Here is a 21803-nt window from a genome sequence, read left to right as displayed (position 1 = left end):
ATAAACTTATAGACTCCTTCTGATGATAAATCAGCTATACAGTGGTCCCTTTTTGACATAATGAACATATTTCTGGCCAAAGAGTTCTTGAACATTATCTTACTATACATACAGATTGACTTTTTGCGATGTTATATTAACCATCCAGTAGTCCATTTTTGACCTACTCAACTTATTTCTGGCCCTAGAGTAATCAATTATTGAAATTTGTATACATTCTTGCAGACTCCTTTTGATGTTACATCCGCCATACAAAAGTAATTTTTTGACCAACTTAACATATTTCTTGCCAGAGTCCTTGAACATTATCTCACTATACATACAAACTGACTTCTCGTAATGTTATATCAGGCAGAGAGTAGTCCCAAATTTGACCGATTGAAACATTTTTAGTCCAAAGAATTTTCTTTACTATTATAAACTTATCAACTCCTTCTAATCTTACATTTTTAACATTAACTTTCTATACTTATAGACTCCTTTTGACCTGCTGAACACATTTCTGGCCAAAGATTAACTTACCATAAATTCAGATCAGCCAGACGCCAGTCAAAATTTTAACTACTAAAAATATTTCTGGCCAAGGAGTACTCGAAACTTTAACTTTCTACACATACTTGTTGACTCCTGATGTAAAGCCATACTGAAGTTCATATTTGACCCAACGAACATTTTTCTGGCCAATGAATCCTCGATCTCAAACTTTCTATACAAGACCCCTTTTGATGCTTTATAAGCCATATAGATGTTCTTATTGAAGTCCATATCTGACTGATTAAACATATTTCTGGTCAAAGGGTCCTCAAATGCTTTTAAATTATATACGCTTTGAGACTCCTTCTGATGATAAATCAGGCAGACAGAATTCCATATTTGACCTACTGCAGATTTGACCTAATTTGATATTACTGAGATTTTTATTGTGTTTACAGGGGCAATGCACATTAATAAACATAAATGTAAATGTGCCAGAATTAGCCTAAAAGGCTATTTTACATCTGTAGACCCTTGACAGAATGTTAAGAAAAAGTCCCCCTAAAAACAGAGACAAAACATCACACATATACACATCATATGACCATATATACATATACACATAAATACACACATATATACGCATATACATATATCAGCCTGAAAAATTTAATATTTGGCCTACTTAACATTTTTCTGGCCAAAGAATACTCGAAACTTGAAATTTCTATACATACTCATTGACTTCTTCTTATGTTATATCAGCCATACAGAAGTCCACTGTTGGCCCAAAGAACATATTTCTGGCCAGAGTTCTCAATCTTGAACTTTCTCAATCTGAACTTTCATAGACTCTTTCTGATTCGTCATAAGCCATATAGGTGTCCATATCTGGCGAATTGAAAATGTTTTTGGCAAAAAGGGTCCTCACAAGTTAGCTAACTGAATACTGATAGACTTATTCTGATGATAAATCACTTAAATCACTATGTGACCCTCTGAATGTATTTTTAGCCAAAGAACCATAGAACATTAACTTCATATACATATTGATTCAAGAGTCAAAATTTGACCTCTGTATGGCTGATTTATTATCAGAAGGAGTCTATGATTTTACATAGTTTAAAAACGTTTAAGGAACCTTTGACCAGAAATAATAATAGGCCATTTATGGACATATATATGGCTTATGAAAAATCAGAAGGAGACTATGAGTATGTATAGAAAGTTCAAGATTGAGGACACTTTGGCCAGAAAAATGTTCCTTGGGTCAATTATGGACTTCTGTATAGCTGACCTAACATCAGATGGAGTCACAGAGTATGTATAAAAAAGGTCAAGTTTCGAGTACTCTTTGGCAAGAAACATTTTCAGTAGGTCAAATATGAATATGTAGTAAGTTAATGTTCAAAAAATCTTAGGCCAGAAATATGTCCAGTAGTTCAAAAAGGGGCCTCTGTCTGGCTGATTTAACATCAGAAGGAGTCTATGAGTTTAAATAGTTTAAAACCATTTGAGGACCCATTGACCAGAAATGACTCTTTGGCCAGTAATATTGTCAGTAGGTCGATTCTGGTATGGAAAGGACAAGTTCATGGACTCTTGGACCAGAAATATGTTCAATAGTGAAATATGGACAATTGTCTGGCTGATGTACTACTAACTGAAAGAGTCTATAATCATTAATAGAGAGTTCAAGATCAATCACGCTTCAGTCAGAAATATGTTCAATATGTCAAATCTGAAATACTGCATAGCAATGTCAATGAGTATGTATAGAAAGTTCAAAATCGAGGACTGTTTTACCAGAAATATTTTCAGTTATGGACTCCTGTCTGGCTAATATAACATCGCAAGAAGTCAATCTTTATATATTATAGTAAGTTAAAGTTCAAGAACTCTTAGGTCTGAAATATGTTCATCAGTTCAAAAAGGGGCCTCTGTATAACCGATTTAACCTCAGAATGAGTCTATAAGTTTATCTCGCTTAAAACCTTTTGAGGAACCTTTGACCAGAAATAAATTCAATAGGTCAGATATGGACTTCTATATGCCTTATGGAGCATCAGGAGGAGTCTATATATAAAGTTCAAGATTGAGGACTCTTTGGCCAGAAATATATTCCTTGGGTCAAATATGGACTTCTTTATGGCTGACATAACCTTAAAAGGAGTCAACGAGTATGTATAGAAAGTTCAAGTTCAAGATCTCTTGGCCAATAATATTTTCAGTAGGTCGATTCTGGTATGGAAAGTTCAAGTTCATGGACTCTTGGACCAGAAATATATTCCTTGGGTCAAATATGGACTTCTTTATTAACCTCAAAAGGAGTCAACGAGTATGTATAGAAAGTTCAAGTTCATAGACTCTTATGCCAGAAATATGTTCAGTAGTTCAAAAAGGGGCCTCTGTATTACTGATTTAACATCAGAATAAGTCTATGAGTTTATATCGCTTAAAACCTTTTGAGGACCCATTGACCACAAATAAGTTCAATAGGTCAGATTGGGACTTTTAAAGGGCTTATGAAGCATCAGAAGGAGTCTATAAGTAGAAAGTTCAAGATCGAGGACTCTTTGGCCTAAATATTTTCAGTAGGTCGATTCTGGTATGGAAAGTTCAAGTACATGGACTCTTGGACCAGAAATATGTTCAATAGTGAAATATGGACAATTGTCTGGCTGATGTACTACTACCTGAAAGAGTCTATAATCATTAATAGAGAGTTGAAGATCAATCACGCTTCAGTCAGAAATATGTTCAATAAGTGAAATCTGAAATACTGCATGGCTGAAACATCAGATTCTAGAGTCTATGAGTGTGTTTTGATTGTTCAAGATCGAGGACTCTTTTGCTAGAAAAATGTTCAGTAGATAATTTATGGGCTGCTGTGTGGCTGATGAATCATCATAAGGAGTCTATGAGCATGTATAAAAAGTTCAAAATCGAGGACTGTTTTACCAGAAATTTTTTCAGCGGGTAAATTATAGCCTGTCTGGCTACTATAACATCGCAAGAAGTCAATCTGTATATATGGAAGTTAAAGTTCAAGAACTCTTAAGTCAGAAATATGTTCATCTGTTCAAAAAGGGACCTCTGTATTACCGATTTAACATCAGAATGATCGCAAGCTTATATCGCTTAAAACCTTTTGAGGACGCTTTGATCAGATGTACTACTACCTGAAAAAGTCTATAATCATTAATAGAGAGTTCAAGATCAATCACGCTTCTATAAGTTCAATAGGTCAGATTTGGACTTTTAAAGTGCTTATGAAGCATCAGAAGGAGTCTATAAGTAGAAAGTTCAAGATCGAGGACTCTTTGGCCAGTAATATTTTCAGTAGGTCGATTCTGGTATGGAAAGTTCAAGTTCATGGACTCTTGGACCAGAAATATGTTCAATAGTTAAATATGGACAATTGTCTGGCTGATGTACTACTACCTGAAAGAGTCGATAATCATTAATAGAGAGTTTAAGATCAATCACGCTTCAGTCAGAAATATGTACAATAAGTCAAATCTGAAATACTGCATGGCTGAAGAAACATCAGAATCTAGAGTCTATGAGTGTGTTTTGATTTTTCAAGATCGAGGACTCTTTTGCCAAAAAAAATTTCAGTAGGTAATTTATGGGCTGCTGTGTGGCTGATGAATCATCATAAGGAGTCTATGAGCATGTATAAAAAGTTCAAAATCGAGAACTGTTTTACCAGAAATATTTTCAGCGGGTCAATTATAGCCTGTCTTGCTACTATAACATCGCAAGAAGTCAATCTGGATATATGGAAGTTAAAGTTCAAGAACTCTTAAGTCAGAAATATGTTCATCTGTTCAAAAAGGGACCTCTGTATTACCGATTTAACATCAGAATGATCGCAAGCTTATATCAGTTAAAACCTTTTGAGGACCCTTTGATCAGAAATAAGTTCAATATGGACTTCTATACGGCTTATGGAGCATCAGGAGGAGTCTATATAGAAAAATCAAGATTGAGGACTCTTTGGCCAGAAATATATTCCTTGGGTCAATTATGGACTTCTTTATGGCTAACAAAACCTCAAAAGGAGTCAACGAGTATGTATAGAAAGTTCAAGAACTCTTAGGCCAGAAATATGTTCAGTAGTTAGAAAAGGGGCCTCTGTATTACTGATTTAACATCAGAATAAGTCTATGAGTTTATATCGCTTAAAACCTTTTGAGGACCCATTGACCAGAAATAAGTTCAATGGGTCAGATTTGGAATTTTAAAGAGCTTATGAAGCATCAGAAGGAGTCTATAAGTAGAAAGTTCAAGATCAAGGACTCTTTGGCCAGTAATATTTTCATAAGGTCGATTCTGGTATGGAAAGTTCAAGTTCATGGACTCTTGGACCAGAAATATGTTCAATAGTGAAATATGGACAATTGTCTGGCTAATGTACTACTACCTGAAAAAGTCTATAATCATTAATAGAGAGTTCAAGATCAATCACGCTTCAGTCAGAAATATGTTCAATAAGTCAAATCTGAAATACTGCATGGCTGAAGAAACATCAGATTCTAGATTCTATGAGTGTGTTTTGATTGTTCAAGATCGAGGACTCTTTTGCCAGAAAAATGTTCAGTAGGTAATTTATGGGCTGCTGTGTGGCTGATGAATCATCATAAGGAGTCTATGAGCATGTATAAAAAGTTCAAAATCGAGGACTGTTTTACCAGAAATATTTTCAGCGGGTCAATTATCGCCTGTCTGGCTACTATAACATCGCAAGAAGTCAATCTGTATATACGGAAGTTAAAGTTCAAGAACTCTTAAGTCAGAAATATGTTCATCTGTTCAAAAAGGGACCTCTGTAGTACCAATTTAACATCAGAATGATCGCAAGCTTATATCAGTTAAAACCTTTTGAGGACCCTTTGATCAGAAATAAGTTCAATATGGACTTCTATACGGCTTATGGAGCATCAGGAGGAGTCTATATAGAAAAATCAAGATTGAGGACTCTTTGGCCAGAAATATATTCCTTGGGTCAATTATGGACTTCTTTATGGCTAACAAAACCTCAAAAGGAGTCAACGAGTATGTATAGAAAGTTCAAGAACTCTTAGGCCAGAAATATGTTCAGTAGTTAGAAAAGGGGCCTCTGTATTACTGATTTAACATCAGAATAAGTCTATGAGTTTATATCGCTTAAAACCTTTTGAGGACCCATTGACCACAAATAAGTTCAATAGGTCAGATTTGGAATTTTAAAGAGCTTATGAAGCATCAGAAGGAGTCTATAAGTAGAAAGTTCAAGATCAAGGACTCTTTGGCCAGTAATATTTTCATAAGGTCGATTCTGGTATGGAAAGTTCAAGTTCATGGACTCTTGGACCAGAAATATGTTCAATAGTGAAATATGGACAATTGTCTGGCTAATGTACTACTACCTGAAAAAGTCTATAATCATTAATAGAGAGTTCAAGATCAATCACGCTTCAGTCAGAAATATGTTCAATAAGTCAAATCTGAAATACTGCATGGCTGAAGAAACATCAGATTCTAGATTCTATGAGTGTGTTTTGATTGTTCAAGATCGAGGACTCTTTTGCCAGAAAAATGTTCAGTAGGTAATTTATGGGCTGCTGTGTGGCTGATGAATCATCATAAGGAGTCTATGAGCATGTATAAAAAGTTCAAAATCGAGGACTGTTTTACCAGAAATATTTTCAGCGGGTCAATTATCGCCTGTCTGGCTACTATAACATCGCAAGAAGTCAATCTGTATATACAGAAGTTAAAGTTCAAGAACTCTTAAGTCAGAAATATGTTCATCTGTTCAAAAAGGGACCTCTGTAGTACCAATTTAACATCAGAATGATCGCAAGTTTATATCGCTTAAAACCTTTTGAGGACCCTTTGACCAGAAATAAGTTCAATATGGACTTCTATACGGCTTATGGAGCATCAGGAGGAGTCTATATAGAAAGTTCAAGATTGAGGACTCTTTGGCCAGAAATATATTCCTTGGGTCAATTATGGACTTCTTTATGGCTGACATAACCTTAAAAGGAGTCAACGAGTATGTATAGAAAGTTCAAGTTCAAGATCTCTTTGGCCAGTAATATTTTCAGTAGGTCGATTCTGGTATGGAAAGTTAAAGTTCATGGACTCTTGGACCAGAAATATGTTCAATAGTGAAATATTGACAATTGGCTGGCTGATGTACTACTACCTGAAAGAGTCTATAATCATTAATAGAGAGTTCAAGATCAATCACGCTTCAGTCAGAAATATGTTCAGTATGTCAAATCTGAAATACTGCATGGCAATGTCAATGAGTATGTATAGAAAGTTCAAAATCGACGACTGTTTTACCAGAAATATTTTCAGTTATGGACTCCTGTCTGGCTAATATAACATCGCAAGAAGTCAATCTGTATATATTATAGTAAGTTAAAGTTCAAGAACTCTTAGGTCAGAAATATGTTCATCAGTCCAAAAAGGGGCCTCTGTATAACCGATTTAACATCAGAATGAGTCTATAAGTTTATCTCGCTTAAAACCTTTTGAGGACCCTTTGACCAGAAATAAGTTCAATAGGTCAGATATGAACTTCTATACGGCTTATGGAACATCAGGAGTCTATATATAAAGTTCAAGATTGAGGAATCTTTGGCCAGAAATATATTCCTTGGGTCAAATATGGACTTCTTTATGGCTGACATAACCTCAAAAGGAGTCAACGAGTATGTATAGAAAGTTCAAGTTAATAAACTCTTAGGCCAGAAATATGTTCAGTAGTTCAAAAAGGGGCCTCTGTATTACTGATTTAACATCAGAATAAGTCTATGAGTTTATATCGCTTAAAACCTTTTGAGGACCCATTGACCAGAAATAAGTTCAATAGGTCAGATTTGGACTTTTAAAGGGCTTATGAAGCATCAGAAGGAGTCTATAAGTAGAAAGTTCAAGATCAAGGACTCTTTGGCCAGTAATATTTTCAGAAGGTCGATTCTGGTATGGAAAGTACAAGTTCATGGACTCTTGGACCAGAAATATGTTCAATAGTGAAATATGGACAATTGTCTGGCTGATGTACTACTACCTGAAAAAGTCTATAATCATTAATAGAGAGTTCAAGATCAATGACGCTTCAGTCAGAAATATGTTCAATAAGTCAAATCTGAAATACTGCATGGCTGAAGAAACATCAGATTCTAGAGTCTATGAGTGTGTTTTGATTGTTCAAGATCGAGGACTCTTTTGCCAGAAAAATTTTCAGTAGGTAATTTATGGGCTGCTGTGTGGCTGATGAATCATCATAAGGAGTCTATGAGGATGTATAAAAAGTTCAAAATCGAGGACTGTTTTACCAGAAATTTTTTCAGCGGGTAAATTATAGCCTGTCTGGCTACTATAACATCGCAAGAAGTCAATCTGTATATATGGAAGTTAAAGTTCAAGAACTCTTAAGTCAGAAATATGTTCATCTGTTCAAAAAGGGACCTCTGTAGTACCAATTTAACATAAGAATGATCGCAAGTTTATATCGCTTAAAACCTTTTGAGGACCCTTTGACCAGAAATAAGTTCAATATGGACTTCTATACGGCTTATGGAGCATCAGGAGGAGTCTATATAGAAAGTTCAATATTGAGGACTCTTTGGCCAGAAATATATTCCTAGGGTCAAATATGGACGTCTTTATGGCTGACGTAACCTCAAAAGGAGTCAACGAGTATGTATAGAAAGTTCAAGTTCAAGAACTCTTAGGCCAGAAATATGTTCAGTAGTTTAAAAAGGGGCCTCTGTATTACTGATTAAACATCAGAATAAGTCTATGAGTTTATATCGCTTAAAACCTTTTGAGGACCCATTGACCAGATGTACTACTACCTGAAAAAGTCTATAATCATTAATAGAGAGTTCAAGATCAATCACGCTTCTATAAGTTCAATAGGTCAGATTTGGACTTTTAAAGTGCTTATGAAGCATCAGAAGGAGTCTATAAGTAGAAAGTTCAAGATCGAGGACTCTTTGGCCAGTAATATTTTCAGTAGGTCGATTCTGGTATGGAAAGTTCAAGTTCATGGACTCTTGGACCAGAAATATGTTCAATAGTTAAATATGGACAATTGTCTGGCTGATGTACTACTACCTGAAAGAGTCGATAATCATTAATAGAGAGTTTAAGATCAATCACGATTCAGTCAGAAATATGTTCAATAAGTCAAATCTGAAATACTGCATGGCTGAAGAAACATCAGAATCTAGAGTCTATGAGTGTGTTTTGATTGTTCAAGATCAAGGACTCTTTTGCCAGAAAAATGTTCAGTAGGTAATTTATGGGCTGCTGTGTGGCTGATGAATCATCATAAGGAGTCTATGAGCATGTATAAAAAGTTCAAAATCGAGAACTGTTTTACCAGAAATATTTTCAGCAGGTCAATTATAGCCTGTCTTGCTACTATAACATCGCAAGAAGTCAATCTGGATATATGGAAGTTAAAGTTCAAGAACTCTTAAGTCAGAAATATGTTCATCTGTTCAAAAAGGGACCTCTGTAGTACCGATTTAACATCAAATTGATCGCAAGTTTATATCGCTTAAAACCTTTTGAGGACCCTTTGACCAGAAATAAGTTCAATAGGTCAGATATGAACTTCTATACGGCTTATGGAGCATCAGGAGGAGTCTATATAGAAAGTTCAAGATTGAGGACTCTTTGGCCAGAAATATATTCCTTGGGTCAATTATGGACTTCTTTATGGGTGACATAACCTTAAAAGGAGTCAACGAGTATGTATAGAAAGTTCAAGTTCAAGATCTCTTTGGCCAATAATATTTTCAGTAGGTCGATTCTGGTATGGAAAGTTCAAGTTCATGGACTCTTGGACCAGAAATATATTCCTTGGGTCAAATGGACTTCTTTATGGCTGACATAACCTCAAAAGGAGTCAACGAGTATGTATAGAAAGTTCAAGTTCATTGACTCTTATGCCAGAAATATGTTCAGTAGTTCAAAAAGGGGCCTCTGTATTACTGATTTAACATCAGAATAAGTCTATGAGTTTATATCGCTTAAAACATTTTGAGGACCCATTGACCACAAATAAGTTCAATAGGTCAGATTTGGACTTTTAAAGGGCTTATGAAGCATCAGAAGGAGTCTATAAGTAGAAAGTTCAAGATCGAGGACTCTTTGGCCTAAATATTTTCAGTAGGTCGATTCTGGTATGGAAAGTTCAAGTTCATGGACTCTTGGACCAGAAATATGTTCAATAGTGAAATATGGACAATTGTCTGGCTGATGTACTACTACCTGAAAGAGTCTATAATCATTAATAGAGAGTTCAAGATCAATGACGCTTCAGTCAGAAATATGTTCAATAAGTCAAATCTGAAATACTGCATGGCTGAAGAAACATCAGATTCTAGAGTCTATGAGTGTGTTTTGATTGTTCAAGATCGAGGACTCTTTTGCTAGAAAAATGTTCAGTAGATAATTTATGGGCTGCTGTGTGGCTGATGAATCATCATAAGGAGTCTATGAGCATGTATAAAAAGTTCAAAATCGAGGACTGTTTTACCAGAAATTTTTTCAGCGGGTAAATTATAGCTTGTCTGGCTACTATAACATCGCAAGAAGTCAATCTGTATATATGGAAGTTAAAGTTCAAGAACTCTTAAGTCAGAAATATGTTCATCTGTTCAAAAAGGGACCTCTGTAGTACCAATTTAACATCAGAATGATCGCAAGTTTATATCGCTTAAAACCTTTTGAGGACCCTTTGACCAGAAATAAGTTCAATATGGACTTCTATACAGCTTATGGAGCATCAGGAGGAGTCTATATAGAAAGTTCAATATTGAGGACTCTTTGGCCAGAAATATATTCCTTGGGTCAAATATGGACTTCTTTATGGCTGACGTAACCTCAAAAGGAGTCAACAAGTATGTATAGAAAGTTCAAGTTCAAGAACTCTTAGGCCAGAAATATGTTCAGTAGTTTAAAAAGGGGCCTCTGTATTACTGATTTAACATCAGAATAAGTCTATGAGTTTATATCGCTTAAAACCTTTTGAGGACCCATTGACCAGATGTACTACTTCCTGAAAAAGTCTATAATCAATAATAGAGAGTTCAAGATCAATCACGCTTCTATAAGTTCAATAGGTCAGATTTGGACTTTTAAAGTGCTTTTGAAGCATCAGAAGGAGTCTATAAGTAGAAAGTTCAAGATCGAGGACTCTTTGGCCAGTAATATTTTCAGTAGGTCGATTCTGGTATGGAAAGTTCAAGTTCATGGACTCTTGGACCTGTCTTGCTACTATAACATCGCAAGAAGTCAATCTGGATATATGGAAGTTAAAGTTCAAGAACTCTTAAGTCAGAAATATGTTCATCTGTTCAAAAAGGGACCTCTGTAGTACTGATTTAACATCAAATTGATCGCAAGTTTATATCGCTTAAAACCTTTTGAGGACCCTTTGACCAGAAATAAGTTCAATAGGTCAGATATGAACTTCTATACGGCTTATGGAGCATCAGGAGGAGTCTATATAGAAAGTTCAAGATTGAGGACTCTTTGGCCAGAAATATATTCCTTGGGTCAATTATGGACTTCTTTATGGGTGACATAACCTTAAAAGGAGTCAACGAGTATGTATAGAAAGTTCAAGTTCAAGATCTCTTTGGCCAATAATATTTTCAGTAGGTCGATTCTGGTGTGGAAAGTTCAAGTTCATGGACTCTTGGACCAGAAATATATTCCTTGGGTCAAATATGGACTTCTTTATGGCTGACATAACCTCAAAAGGAGTCAACGAGTATGTATAGAAAGTTCAAGTTCATAGACTCTAATGCCAGAAATATGTTCAGTAGTTCAAAAAGGGGCCTCTGTATTACTGATTTAACATCAGAATAAGTCTATGAGTTTATATCGCTTAAAACCTTTTGAGGACCCATTGACCACAAATAAGTTCAATAGGTCAGATTTGGACTTTTAAAGGGCTTATGAAGCATCAGAAGGAGTCTATTAGTAGAAAGTTCAAGATCGAGGACTCTTTGGCCAGTAATATTTTCAGTAGGATGATTCTGGTATGGAAAGTTCAAGTTCATGGACTCTTGGACCAGAAATATGTTCAACAGTGAAATATGGACAATTGTCTGGCTGATGTACTACTACCTGAAAGAGTCGATAATCATTAATAGAGAGTTCAAGACCAATCACGCTTCAGTCAGAAATATGTTCAATAAGTCAAATCTGAAATACTGCATGGCTGAAGAAACATCAGAATCTAGAGTCTATGAGTGTGTTTTGATTGTTCAAGATCGAGGACTCTTTTGCCAGAAAAATGTTCAGTAGGTAATTTATGGGCTGCTGTGTGGCTGATGAATCATCATAAGGAGTCTATGAGCATGTATAAAAAGTTCAAAATCGAGAACTGTTTTACCAGAAATATTTTCAGCGGGTCAATTATAGCCTGTCTTGCTACTATAACATCACAAGAAGTCAATCTGGATATATGGAAGTTAAAGTTCAAGAACTCTTAAGTCAGAAATATGTTCATCTGTTCAAAAAGGGACCTCTGTAGTACCGATTTAACATCAGAATGATCGCAAGCTTATATCAGTTAAAACCTTTTGAGGACCCTTTGATCAGAAATAAGTTCAATATGGACTTCTATACGGCTTATGGAGCATCAGGAGGAGTCTATATAGAAAAATCAAGATTGAGGACTCTTTGGCCAGAAATATATTCCTTGGGTCAATTATGGACTTCTTTATGGCTAACAAAACCTCAAAAGGAGTCAACGAGCATGTATAGAAAGTTCAAGAACTCTTAGGCCAGAAATATGTTCAGTAGTTAGAAAAGGGGCCTCTGTATTACTGATTTAACATCAGAATAAGTCTATGAGTTTATATCGCTTAAAACCTTTTGAGGACCCATTGACCAGAAATAAGTTCAATGGGTCAGATTTGGAATTTTAAAGAGCTTATGAAGCATCAGAAGGAGTCTATAAGTAGAAAGTTCAAGATCAAGGACTCTTTGGCCAGTAATATTTTCACAAGGTCGATTCTGGTATGGAAAGTTCAAGTTCATGGACTCTTGGACCAGAAATATGTTCAATAGTGAAATATGGACAATTGTCTGGCTAATGTACTACTACCTGAAAAAGTCTATAATCATTAATAGAGAGTTCAAGATCAATCACACTTCAGTCAGAAATATGTTCAATAAGTCAAATCTGAAATACTGCATGGCTGAAGAAACATCAGATTCTAGAGTCTATGAGTGTGTTTTGATTGTTCAAGATCGAGGACTCTTTTTTCAGAAAAATGTTCAGTAGGTAATTTATGGGCTGCTGTGTGGCTGATGAATCATCATAGGAGTCTATGAGCATGTATAAAAAGTTCAAAATCGAGAACTGTTTTACCAGAAATATTTTCAGCGGGTCAATTATAGCCTGTCTGGCTACTATAACATCGCAAGAAGTCAATCTGTATATATGGAAGTTAAAGTTCAAGAACTCTTAAGTCAGAAATATGTTCATCTGTTCAAAAAGGGACCTCTGTAGTACCAATTTAACATCAGAATGATCGCAAGTTTATATCGCTTAAAACCTTTTGAGGACCCTTTGACCAGAAATAAGTTCAATATGGACTTCTATACAGCTTATGGAGCATCAGGAGGAGTCTATATAGAAAGTTCAATATTGAGGACTCTTTGGCCAGAAATATATTCCTTGGGTCAAATATGGACTTCTTTATGGCTGACGTAACCTCAAAAGGAGTCAACGAGTATGTATAGAAAGTTCAAGTTCAAGAACTCTTAGGCCAGAAATATGTTCAGTAGTTTAAAAAGGGGCCTCTGTATTACTGATTTAACATCAGAATAAGTCTATGAGTTTATATCGCTTAAAACCTTTTGAGGACCCATTGACCAGATGTACTACTTCCTGAAAAAGTCTATAATCAATAATAGAGAGTTCAAGATCAATCACGCTTCTATAAGTTCAATAGGTCAGATTTGGACATTTAAAGTGCTTTTGAAGCATCAGAAGGAGTCTATAAGTAGAAAGTTCAAGATCGAGGACTCTTTGGCCAGTAATATTTTCAGTAGGTCGATTCTGGTATGGAAAGTTCAAGTTCATGGACTCTTGGACCTGTCTTGCTACTATAACATCGCAAGAAGTCAATCTGGATATATGGAAGTTAAAGTTCAAGAACTCTTAAGTCAGAAATATGTTCATCTGTTCAAAAAGGGACCTCTGTAGTACCGATTTAACATCAAATTGATCGCAAGTTTATATCGCTTAAAACCTTTTGAGGACCCTTTGACCAGAAATAAGTTCAATAGGTCAGATATGAACTTCTATACGGCTTATGGAGCATCAGGAGGAGTCTATATAGAAAGTTCAAGATTGAGGACTCTTTGGCCAGAAATATATTCCTTGGGTCAATTATGGACTTCTTTATGGGTGACATAACCTTAAAAGGAGTCAACGAGTATGTATAGAAAGTTCAAGTTCAAGATCTCTTTGGCCAATAATATTTTCAGTAGGTCGATTCTGGTGTGGAAAGTTCAAGTTCATGGACTCTTGGACCAGAAATATATTCCTTGGGTCAAATATGGACTTCTTTATGGCTGACATAACCTCAAAAGGAGTCAACGAGTATGTATAGAAAGTTCAAGTTCATAGACTCTAATGCCAGAAATATGTTCAGTAGTTCAAAAAGGGGCCTCTGTATTACTGATTTAACATCAGAATAAGTCTATGAGTTTATATCGCTTAAAACCTTTTGAGGACCCATTGACCACAAATAAGTTCAATAGGTCAGATTTGGACTTTTAAAGGGCTTATGAAGCATCAGAAGGAGTCTATTAGTAGAAAGTTCAAGATCGAGGACTCTTTGGCCAGTAATATTTTCAGTAGGATGATTCTGGTATGGAAAGTTCAAGTTCATGGACTCTTGGACCAGAAATATGTTCAACAGTGAAATATGGACAATTGTCTGGCTGATGTACTACTACCTGAAAGAGTCGATAATCATTAATAGAGAGTTCAAGATCAATCACGCTTCAGTCAGAAATATGTTCAATAAGTCAAATCTGAAATACTGCATGGCTGAAGAAACATCAGAATCTAGAGTCTATGAGTGTGTTTTGATTGTTCAAGATCGAGGACTCTTTTGCCAGAAAAATGTTCAGTAGGTAATTTATGGGCTGCTGTGTGGCTGATGAATCATCATAAGGAGTCTATGAGCATGTATAAAAAGTTCAAAATCGAGAACTGTTTTACCAGAAATGTTTTCAGCGGGTCAATTATAGCCTGTCTTGCTACTATAACATCGCAAGAAGTCAATCTGGATATATGGAAGTTAAAGTTCAAGAACTCTTAAGTCAGAAATATGTTCATCTGTTCAAAAAGGGACCTCTGTAGTACCGATTTAACATCAAATTGATCGCAAGTTTATATCGCTTAAAACCTTTTGAGGACCCTTTGACCAGAAATAAGTTCAATAGGTCAGATATGAACTTCTATACGGCTTATGGAGCATCAGGAGGAGTCTATATAGAAAGTTCAAGATTGAGGACTCTTTGGCCAGAAATATATTCCTTGGGTCAATTATGGACTTCTTTATGGGTGACATAACCTTAAAAGGAGTCAACGAGTATGTATAGAAAGTTCAAGTTCAAGATCTCTTTGGCCAATAATATTTTCAGTAGGTCGATTCTGGTATGGAAAGTTCAAGTTCATGGACTCTTGGACCAGAAATATATTCCTTGGGTCAAATATGAAGAGTTTCGTTGCAAAATGAGATATATCCATTTTGAGAAATGTTGGTTATTTGACATTATTATTTAAGACATCAACAGTCAAGTTCATTCACAATTTTTTGTACATTAAACTATTACTTGAGCTCAGTGAAGGCCAGGGACACAATATTCTTCAAATCCAGGATATTTTTTATTTAATTTTATGTCCATAAATAAGTCAAAAACCATAACAAAATGCAACCTATTTATCTTAACATTGTCAAACATCTTAAATTGGTTAAAAAAACAATACATCATAAATATATGGAATAGTATATACAAAGATTGATTAATAATAATAAGATTCTGAGTTAGTTTTGGCCAGAACATAGGCTACACAACATAATTTTTTTTTTTTTTTTTTTTTTTTTTTTGCAAAACGCTATATATCCACCTTAGGCTATATTCTACTACTGTAATGCCATTAAGAAAAGCTAGTGAATCAATGTTTTGTGTGTGCGTGCGCGCGTGCGTGCGTGTGTGTGTCGCACGATGACCACAATTAATCTTTGGATGTTTTCCCTCCCCTGAATGCCTTGCCCGTTTGGTCTTCTCCCTTTGATGATTTTCTTTAAATTATGCCTTCCTCTTTCTCCCAACAGCAGCTGGAATGACCGGCTCCAATCGAAATCCATAACGTTAGCTTGACTCTGAAGCTTTGATTCTCTGACTGACAGGCAGCTGTTGATCAGTGACGTAGCCTACGTGACTGACAGCTCGCCTACAGTATAAACAATTAAATGGTAAACGTTTCTTAGTTAGCCTATTAAATCCTCTTTTTAAAAATATGTTTTTGTTTAGATATTATCGTTAAATCACTGAGCAAACTCGGAGCACTTCACCGGCGATGACTCTCTCCTCGCGTGACAGCCTGAGGTCGCGCAGCAGCCTAACTGCCTATATCGCACTTTGTAAAGAAACTGGGCTGGCGGATATCGCGTTTTGTGAAAAAATAAATTTTGTAGTAGCCTTAAAATGTACATTTTTAAATCGTATTAATGGCAGCAATTCACACATAGGTTAAGGTACATCTGAACAGTGATTTCCAATAATAAAATCCAAATGTCAAAAAATGGCGTTTATCGCGTTTTGCAACCAAACTCTTCATATGGACTTCTTTATGGCTAACAAAACCTCAAAAGGAGTCAACGAGTACGTATAGAAAGTTCAAGAACTCTTAGGCCAGAAATATGTTCAGTAGTTAGAAAAGGGGCCTCTGTATTACTGATTTAACATCAGAATAAGTCTATGAGTTTATATCGCTTAAAACCTTTTGAGGACCCATTGACCAGAAATAAGTTCAATGGGTCAGATTTGGAATTTTAAAGAGCTTATGAAGCATCAGAAGGAGTCTATAAGTAGAAAGTTCAAGATCAAGGACTCTTTGGCCAGTAATATTTTCATAAGGTCGATTCTGGTATGGAAAGTTCAAGTTCATGGACTCTTGGACCAGAAATATGTTCAATAGTGAAATATGGACAATTGTCTGGCTAATGTACTACTACCTGAAAAAGTCTATAATCATTAATAGAGAGTTCAAGATCAATCACACTTCAGTCAGAAATATGTTCAATAAGTCAAATCTGAAATACTGCATGGCTGAAGAAACATCAGATTCTAGAGTCTATGAGTGTGTTTTGATTGTTCAAGATCGAGGACTCTTTTTTCAGAAAAATGTTCAGTAGGTAATTTATGGGCTGCTGTGTGGCTGATGAATCATCATAGGAGTCTATGAGCATGTATAAAAAGTTCAAAATCGAGAACTGTTTTACCAGAAATATTTTCAGCGGGTCAATTATAGCCTGTCTGGCTACTATAACATCGCAAGAAGTCAATCTGTATATATGGAAGTTAAAGTTCAAGAACTCTTAAGTCAGAAATATGTTCATCTGTTCAAAAAGGGACCTCTGTAGTACCAATTTAACATCAGAATGATCGCAAGTTTATATCGCTTAAAACCTTTTGAGGACCCTTTGACCAGAAATAAGTTCAATATGGACTTCTATACAGCTTATGGAGCATCAGGAGGAGTCTATATAGAAAGTTCAATATTGAGGACTCTTTGGCCAGAAATATATTCCTTGGGTCAAATATGGACTTCTTTATGGCTGACGTAACCTCGAAAGGAGTCAACGAGTATGTATAGAAAGTTCAAGTTCAAGAACTCTTAGGCCAGAAATATGTTCAGTAGTTTAAAAAGGGGCCTCTGTATTACTGATTTAACATCAGAATAAGTCTATGAGTTTATATCGCTTAAAACCTTTTGAGGACCCATTGACCAGATGTACTACTTCCTGAAAAAGTCTATAATCAATAATAGAGAGTTCAAGATCAATCACGCTTCTATAAGTTCAATAGGTCAGATTTGGACTTTTAAAGTGCTTTTGAAGCATCAGAAGGAGTCTATAAGTAGAAAGTTCAAGATCGAGGACTCTTTGGCCAGTAATATTTTCAGTAGGTCGATTCTGGTATGGAAAGTTCAAGTTCATGGACTCTTGGACCTGTCTTGCTACTATAACATCGCAAGAAGTCAATCTGGATATATGGAAGTTAAAGTTCAAGAACTCTTAAGTCAGAAATATGTTCATCTGTTCAAAAAGGGACCTCTGTAGTACCGATTTAACATCAAATTGATCGCAAGTTTATATCGCTTAAAACCTTTTGAGGACCCTTTGACCAGAAATAAGTTCAATAGGTCAGATATGAACTTCTATACGGCTTATGGAGCATCAGGAGGAGTCTATATAGAAAGTTCAAGATTGAGGACTCTTTGGCCAGAAATATATTCCTTGGGTCAATTATGGACTTCTTTATGGGTGACATAACCTTAAAAGGAGTCAACGAGTATGAATAGAAAGTTCAAGTTCAAGATCTCTTTGGCCAATAATATTTTCAGTAGGTCGATTCTGGTGTGGAAAGTTCAAGTTCATGGACTCTTGGACCAGAAATATATTCCTTGGGTCAAATATGGACTTCTTTATGGCTGACATAACATCAAAAGGAGTCAACGAGTATGTATAGAAAGTTCAAGTTCATAGACTCTAATGCCAGAAATATGTTCAGTAGTTCAAAAAGGGGCCTCTGTATTTCTGATTTAACATCAGAATAAGTCTATGAGTTTATATCGCTTAAAACCTTTTGAGGACCCATTGACCACAAATAAGTTCAATAGGTCAGATTTGGACTTTTAAAGGGCTTATGAAGCATCAGAAGGAGTCTATTAGTAGAAAGTTCAAGATCGAGGACTCTTTGGCCAGTAATATTTTCAGTAGGATGATTCTGGTATGGAAAGTTCAAGTTCATGGACTCTTGGACCAGAAATATGTTCAACAGTGAAATATGGACAATTGTCTGGCTGATGTACTACTACCTGAAAGAGTCGATAATCATTAATAGAGAGTTCAAGATCAATCACGCTTCAGTCAGAAATATGTTCAATAAGTCAAATCTGAAATACTGCATGGCTGAAGAAACATCAGAATCTAGAGTCTATGAGTGTGTTTTGATTGTTCAAGATCGAGGACTCTTTTGCCAGAAAAATGTTCAGTAGGTAATTTATGGGCTGCTGTGTGGCTGATGAATCATCATAAGGAGTCTATGAGCATGTATAAAAAGTTCAAAATCGAGAACTGTTTTACCAGAAATATTTTCAGCGGGTCAATTATAGCCTGTCTTGCTACTATAACATCACAAGAAGTCAATCTGGATATATGGAAGTTAAAGTTCAAGAACTCTTAAGTCAGAAATATGTTCATCTGTTCAAAAAGGGACCTCTGTAGTACCGATTTAACATCAAATTGATCGCAAGTTTATATCGCTTAAAACCTTTTGAGGACCCTTTGACTAGAAATAAGTTCAATAGGTCAGATATGAACTTCTATACGGCTTATGGAGCATCAGGAGGAGTCTATATAGAAAGTTCAAGATTGAGGACTCTTTGGCCAGAAATATATTCCTTGGGTCAAATATGGACTTCTTTATGGCTGACGTAACCTCAAAAGGAGTCAACGAGTATGTATAGAAAGTTCAAGTTCAAGAACTCTTAGGCCAGAAATATGTTCAGTAGTTTAAAAAGGGGCCTCTGTATTACTGATTTAACATCAGAATAAGTCTATGAGTTTATATCGCTTAAAACCTTTTGAGGACCCATTGACCAGATGTACTACTACCTGAAAAAGTCTAATCATTAATAGAGAGATCAAGATCAATCACGCTTCTATAAGTTCAATAGGTCAGATTTGGACTTTTAAAGTGCTTATGAAGCATCAGAAGGAGTCTATAAGTAGAAAGTTCAAGATCGAGGACTCTTTGGCAAGTAATATTTTCAGTAGCTTGATTCTGGTATGGAAAGTTCAATATGGACTTCTATACGGCTTATGGAGCATCAGGAGGAGTCTATATAGAAAGTTCAAGATTGAGGACTCTTTGGCCAGAAATATATTCCTTGGGTCAATTATGGACTTCTTTATGGGTGACATAACCTTAAAAGGAGTCAACGAGTATGTATAGAAAGTTCAAGTTCAAGATCTCTTTGGCCAATAATATTTTCAGTAGGTCGATTCTGGTATGGAAAGTTAAAGTTCATGGACTCTTGGACCAGAAATATGTTCAATAGTGAAATATGGACAATTGTCTGGCTGATGTACTACTACCTGAAAGAGTCTATAATCATTAATAGAGAGTTCAAGATCAATCTTGTCTTTATTTCTTCTTTCTTCTTTATTCTTATTTCTTCTTATTTCAATCTTTATTTCAGTCAGAAATATGTTCAGTATGTCAAATCTGAAATACTGCATGGCAATGTCAATGAGTATGTATAGAAAGTTCAAAATCGAGGACTGTTTTACCAGAAATATTTTCAGTTATGGACTCCTGTCTGGCTAATATAACATCGCAAGAAGTCAATCTGTATATATTATAGTAAGTTAAAGTTCAAGAACTCTTAGGTCAGAAATATGTTCATCAGTTCAAAAAGGGGCCTCTGTATAACCGATTTAACATCAGAATGAGTCTATAAGTTTATCTCGCTTAAAACCTTTTGAGGACCCTTTGACCAGAAATAAGTTCAATAGGTCAGATATGACCTTCTATACGGCTTATGGAGCATCAGGAGGAGTCTATATAGAAAGTTCAAGATTGAGGACTCTTTGGCCATAAATATATTCCTTGGGTCAATTTTGGACTTCGTTATTGCTGACATAACCTTAAAAGGAGTCAACGAGTATGTATAGAAAGTTCAAGTTCAAGAACTCTTAGGCCAGAAATATGTTCAGTAGTTTAAAAAGGGGCCTCTGTATTACTGATTTAACATCAGAATAAGTCTATGAGTTTATATCGCTTAAAACCTTTTGAGGACCCATTGACCAGATGTACTACTACCTGAAAAAGTCTATAATCATTAATAGAGAGTTCAAGATCAATCACGCTTCTATAAGTTCAATAGGTCAGATTTGGACTTTTAAAGGGCTTATGAAGCATCAGAAGGAGTCTATAAGTAGAAAGTTCAAGATCGAGGACTCTTTGGCCAGTAATATTTTCAGTAGGTCGATTCTGGTATGGAAAGTTCAAGTTCATGGACTCTTGGACCAGAAATATGTTCAATAGTGAAATATGGACAATTGTCTGGCTGATGTACTACTACCTGAAAAAGTCTATAATCATTAATAGAGAGTTCAAGATCAATCACGCTTCAGTCAGAAATATGTTCAATATGTCAAATCTGAAATACTGCATTGCACTGTCAATGAGTATGTATAGAAAGTTCAAGTTCATAGACTCTTAGGCCAGAAATTCAAGGTGTCTTGAAATATGTTCAAAATATAACATTTGAACTACTGTATGGCTGAAGATACATCGGAAGCAGTCAATGAGCATGTACAGAAAGTTCAAGATCATGGTCTCTTTGACCAGAATATGTTCAGTTGGTCAAATATGGACTTTTGTATGGCTAATGTATTATCAAGAGGAGTCCATATGCATTGAAAGTTAATGTTCAAAGACTCTTTGGACAAAAATATGTTGAGTAGTTCAGATATGGACTATGGACTTCTAAATGGCTTATGAAGCATCAGAAGGAGTCAGAACTCTTTTTCCAGTAATTAGTAGGTCAAAAATTTGTCAACTTTCTGCCTGATTTAATATTGAGAGAAGTCAGTTAGTAAGTTAATATTCAAGGTTTGTGGCCAGAAATATGTTCAGTTGGTAAAACATTTATGGCTGACATAACATCCGAACGAGTCAACAAGAATATTTAGAAAGTTCAAGTTCGAATACTCTTTGGCCAGAAATATGTTGAGTAGGTAAAAAATGGACCTCTGTATGCTTGATTTAACATCAGAAGTAGTCTGTGAGTGTATATATTTTAAAACCTTTTGAGGACCCATTGACCAGAAATATGTCAGATAAGGAATTCGAAATGGCTTATGAACCATCAGAAGGAGTCTATGAGTGTGTTTAGAAAGTTCAAGATCGAGAAATCTTTTTCCAGTAATATGTTCAGTAGTTGAAATATGGACTTCTCTGTGGCTGATTTAACATCA

Source organism: Phoxinus phoxinus (assembly GCF_949152265.1).
Source record: "Phoxinus phoxinus genome assembly, chromosome: 8".
NCBI classification, from domain to species: domain Eukaryota; kingdom Metazoa; phylum Chordata; class Actinopteri; order Cypriniformes; family Leuciscidae; genus Phoxinus; species Phoxinus phoxinus.
The sequence above is the reverse complement of the archived record's forward strand: the minus strand, read 5'-3'. Positions refer to the sequence as shown.